Raw genomic sequence first — 5,580 nt, 5'->3', positions numbered from 1 at the left:
ACTCTCTATCTCTCTCCCTTCCTCTCTGTAAAAAATCAATAAAATATATTTAAAAAATAAAAAAAAATAAAAAGGGCAAACAACTGCACTGCAAAGCTTTCTATAAGAACCTCAAAGAATTTGCATGAGCAAGCGTAGCTTAAAAAGAGCCAGTTACCCATGTCCTAAAGTACACTTGTTGCCTGGGTTTTGAAGTAATTTGCTTGAAATAAATAAACTCATGCTTTTGGCCACAGAAATACGAGAGAGTAGCTACTGATGAAAAGGTGTCTGGAAAGACGGACCTTCTCACAGAAGTAATTAGAGAGACATAAAATAACTTTGAGAGAAACATATTTTCTAGGACAAAAATTTTTAAAACAGATAAAAAAGAAGCAGTAATAAAAAAGACATTCATAACATTAAAAAAGAACACAACACTAACTATAAGGGAAAAGCATCTCAGTAAAAATGAAAATTAAATACATCATGTTTAGCTAAAAGTAAAAAATCTGAAATTGATGAGGAGTTCAACAGTGGCCAGAATTGGCAGCTCTCAGGAAGGCCCATGGAGACACATGTCACCACTTCCTCTAGCTCTAGTGCCACATCTGTCAGCTGTCAGCTGTCAGAGCACTGGCTCACTCCAACAAGACTTCCCTGAGGCTCAGCAACAGATGAAGGGAAACAGTTACCATGGCACTGAAGATAATTTTGTAATGACACAAAGTCCTGTCCTACCTAGGGAAGATAAGGCTCTGTGAGAATTCTTCCTCTAGATGTTCCCCATCTCCAGAGCAGAGAGGCCTAGATGAAACCCAGGGGTCACTTAATTGTAGGAGTTGTTTCCTCATATACCTTACCACATTTATTGTCAACAGCCTCCTTCTAAATGTAGACTTATTGTCTGCACAAAATGATAGTGCTTAATATGGAAAGAAAAACTCTGGAAATTTAATTTCGAAAAACATACTAATGGGTTGGTACACCCATCAGCACATCCTCAACAGGAAGGGAAAGAACTTCACAGGTGCACTAGCGCACAGACTACAAACTCCACCTTTAAGAGGGGGACTGACTCAACCCAGTTTGCCTGGGGCTGCTCTGGCATGCTAGTCGGCCTCCTGGGAAACCTCTCAGCCCTGGGAAATCTCGGACAACTGCCATTGGAGCTGCACAGGTCTCAGTGAGGCCCAGGGAAAGTGACTGGTTAGACTGCAGAAAATTTAGGTTCAGGCAGTAACTCGGTTCTCCTGGCTCCAGGGGATGGTAATTCCCATTAAACTAAGTGATGACATCATAGAAATCTGAGAATGATGAGGAGAGCCCAGCTGGTGAGGACCGAGCTTCAGGCAGGGAAACTGATACCTCATCATGCCCAGGATGTGATTTTCTCAGGAGGGAGGTCATCCTGACAGGTGAGAGGGAGCAGAGGCCACTGTCACATATTCCTCTACTCGGGCCTGGACATATTTCTGAGAAGTATGACTAGAACTCACCTGAGGAGTGTCTCATGGATCTTCTTGGGGAAAAAGAGCAGCTGGAGCTCAGGAAGCTTGAAGGAAGCACAGACAAAAATATTAACTTGAATACTTCTTCCAAATGTAGATTTATTGTATGTACAAAATGATAGTGCTTATTATGAAAAGTAAAACTCTGGAAATTAAATTTGAAAAAATATTAATGGATTGGTACAGTGGTACACTCATTGGCACATCCAGTTTGTTTTACAAATTCCTCATTTTGGGCCTCAATGAACTAGGAAAATGTTTTCATTGCATGAAAATGTTGATTTCTTTGTCCTCTTACTCATTGCAGTAATTTCAACTGTATACTTTGTGACATCTTTTTTTAAAAAATTTTAATACTAGTGGCCCAGTGCATGAAATTCATGCACATTAAAAGGGAATTAGAGAAAATACTTTAATATTGCTATTTGCCCTTTCTCTATAATAGAAGTGTCAGAGATGAAAGAAAATTAGTAAAATGTATATGAAAATCTTCCTCCTGTCAGAGTCTGGGTGCACCATGGGACCCAAAGTCCCCGCCCACCTGCACGCTCCTTGAAATCACAGGAGACCCAGACCCGGCTGGCCTCACCCCCATTGGGCAAGATCCAGACCCGGCCGGCCTCACACCCATCAAGCCCTGCCAGGCAGGTGGCGCAGCCACAGGTCCCCTGGCCTGGAGCTTGGTAGGGGGTGTAGCCTTAGGTCCCCCGGCCTGGTGCGGGGTGGGGGGATGCAGCCGCAGGTTCCCCATTACACAGTTCTTAAGGCATTCTTAAAGCCCCACAAGATTGGGGGTGCACCTCAAGTCCCCCGGCGCACGCCGGGTTGGGGGCGCAGCCTCAGGTTGGGGGGCACACCTTGAGGTCCCCTGTCAAGCCCCACCAGGCAGGGGGGTGCGGCCTGAGGCCCCCTGGAAAAATCAATAGTTCAAAATATATTGTAGTCTTTATGTGTAATATGTGTGGTAAAATCTCACCTAGGATATAATATTTTATTGGCCTGATTTAAAAAAGGATTAATTGGTCCACACCAAATTTTTAATATTAAGACTGGTTTAAATTTAATGAATATCTTTTAGAATAATTACAAAAATTGTGTTGATAAATGTTAATCTAAGAAACGCTGGCTGTTTACTTTTTGGTAAATTATTGAAAAATTAAGGTTTCTAAGAATGAAGAATTCTAATACAATTAAAAAGGTCTGTACAAATCACTGATGGTGTGACAGAAAGAAAGAATATTGGAATGGAGATGCTTAATGGAAGGACTGAGGCATGGTTATGCATTTTGAAGGAAAAAGAAGGTGGTTTCTAAAGGTGGTTATTTTTGAAAATTGTAAAAATATTTTTGAAAGTTGTAAGAATGTCTGTGAAAATTATAAGAAGTTTATAAAATAAAAAATGTTAAAAGGAAATTGATTAAATGATACAGGCTAGTAAGCCAGGGAAACTGAAATATTAAAACAGCAGTTTGCAACCATCTAGAAAATGCTGTCTTTCCTAAACCAAGGACACTTACAAGTCAGTGATTTACATTTTGCCTCCCTAACGAAGGGTAAATAGCTTATGCCGAAGTTCTCAGGAAGACAGATGGGAGAAATCCAATTAGTGTCACTTGCTGTCCACACCCCAGGACAAATGAAGTTAGAAAATAAGCCTTATTTTGGTCAGTTCTTTTCTAGTAAAATAATTATGTTATATTAATCAAGTATTTAATAAAAAGATCATCTTTTAATCATAGGAACTGAAGTTTGCTGGCCTATGTTCCTGTCTAATACACTTTAATATATAATTTTTTGGTAAAATCAAGTTTGACAACCTTCCTAGGGTTTGAATTTTAAGAAAGGTGTTTTGTTTTGTTTTTACCTAGATTTGGCTGTAGGTGATTCCAATAGGTCCTGGAATGCCTCAAGATCTTCCTACAATGGAAATGAGGGACCAATTTCTTAAGAACTGTGTACTGAGTATCTCTTCTACTTTAATCTCTCTCAGGTTAGAAGGCCTCCTGACCCAAGGCCCTCTTGAGTTTCTGGTTTATCACCATCGACCAGAAGACTACGTTTGTTCTAATTAAGATTTGGAAGGGAAGCAAGTTGGAACCCTCCTGAGAAGGACCTTACTTTCTTGCTTACCACAGAGACTGCTGTTCGGACTGCAGAGCGAGGTTGGACCCATCACGCACGGGTTGACGGCAGACACACCTCAACCTGAACAGCCATACCAGGACATATCTCCTTGAAACTGATTTTGAAAACTGTGAGCTGTCTTAATAACCATCATGTACTGGGTTCTATTTGCTTTGGGAATCTGGCAATTTCAGGGGCTTACAATGTGGGCTGGAGAAATGTGTACAATCTGGATCGTGCTTACCCAGTTATTGGTTATAGATAACTTGAATGACTTGGATATTTCAGCCTTTAGGTGAAAAGATTGGCTAGGACTAGATTTAGGAGATGTCATAGGAACAGTGATGGGATGTCACATCATCCCATGTCTTAGCCAAGGGTTAATCGAAACCGCATTGACCTGTGCTAGGGGGAGGGACTGAGGCATGGAAAGGTTACCGATTGTATTAGGGTCCGCGATCATGGCAGAGAAAAATTGCTAGATTGTCTTAGAAAAACAATGTATTATGATTCAACCCAGCCAGGTGTGACTCCGTTTACTTCCCCATTCGTACTTGTAAACTTTGTGTGAACCCTGCATGCTTTGTAGTGTTGCAGATAAAAGGCTTTGTTGTACCCTCGGTCTGCACTGCAGGCTGCGAAGCCCCTACTGGAGGGATTCGCTGTCATCAGCTGGCCAGCTTAATAAAGGCTCTTAAATTTAAATTCTGTGTCAGTGGTCTATCTCGCTGAGTGAACCCATAACAGACCAAACAGCAACTTAGTCTTCTAGACACTGCAGAGCAGGAGAGTCAATGGATGTCAGCCGAGTTTGAAGAGTTTAAATAAAGAAAAGGGGGGAATTGTGAGAATAAACAAGTCATCTTTTCTGTCAAAGAAGAGTGTAGACAGCCACCATTTGGGGCTTCCTGACTCAGCAGCCCATCTTGAAACGGCAAAGGCCAACCCCTGCCTTTGAATTAGCCAATTGCAAAAGACTGTGGGCCTGAGCTCCAATCAGGAACAAGGGACAGGTCAAGTGTGTCAGGGGTTATAAATTCCCGAGGAGCCCCCTGTGTGCCTGCTGCTTCCAGACCACGTGTGCACACCCTTCTAAAAGGAGGTAAAGATGTTTGCCTTGCTGCCTGGCTCCCCAGTATGTTTTATATTCCACCAGGACCACTGACTTGGGGGCTCGCCTTACTTCCAACAACACTAAGCATACCTGTCCTCTATAACCTGTTTCCACTGCCAAATCTAAAGCTTTCCTGGCTCCAGTATAAGTGGGACACAATGTACCCACACACCGCTCTCAGCCAAATCCAATGCCCTCATTAGGCTCTCAGTGTTCCTGGAGGCATCGCAGTGGCATGTGACCCAGGGGGCACTCCGCTCGGGCGGAGACTCGCTTCCCTCGGCCTTCAGAACACCTTTCCTCTGTCCTTCTCTTCACTCTCGACTTCTCTTCCTCCCCGTCCCTCGTTGCCCAGTGCCGTTTGGGGTGCTGCCTCCCGCTGCCCCGCCAGATTCACCTGCCGCACTTCCACTTTGCGTCCCGCAAGGCTCCTCGGGCTCCTCCGGACCGGCTCCCGGGGCTCGGGGCTCGCCTTGAGCCTCTGAGGGGCCCGCGGCCGCCCCGCAGACGGTGAACAGCGGACGCGCACGGCCAGCGCGCACCAACTCCGCCAGGCGGGCGCGCGCCTCCATTACCTGGGAAGGAACAGGTGGGAACCGGAAGCTCCGTCCTGGAGACCCGCCCTCGTGGGCGGGGCTACCCCGCCGCCGGGTGGACAGGCAAAGCCCGACCCCGCAGGCCAGGCTGCTTGAGGCGCTCAGCGAGATCCTGGGGCTGTGGAGACCGGAAGGGGAGGCCCCGTGGTGGGGTCCCGGCCTCGGGGGCGGTGCTACCCCGTCGTGCCTGGTCAGAGGCCAAGTCCCCAGCCCTGGTCTGTTCAGTGGGTGCTGGTGGCCCGGGGTGTGGTGGTTA

General features: G+C 45.3%; 1 pseudogene; it reads right to left on the bottom strand.

Annotated features, from left to right (window-relative positions):
* The window catches only part of LOC102773713, an 8,898-nt pseudogene extending 3,793 nt beyond the window's left edge, over window positions 1-5,105 (bottom strand).
* Window positions 5,106-5,580: the final 475 nt, after the last annotated feature.

Source organism: Myotis davidii, unplaced genomic scaffold (genome assembly GCF_000327345.1).
Source record: "Myotis davidii unplaced genomic scaffold, ASM32734v1 scaffold54, whole genome shotgun sequence".
In the NCBI taxonomy this organism is placed as follows: Eukaryota; Metazoa; Chordata; class Mammalia; order Chiroptera; family Vespertilionidae; genus Myotis; species Myotis davidii.
The sequence above is the reverse complement of the archived record's forward strand: the minus strand, read 5'-3'. Positions and strand labels throughout refer to the sequence as shown.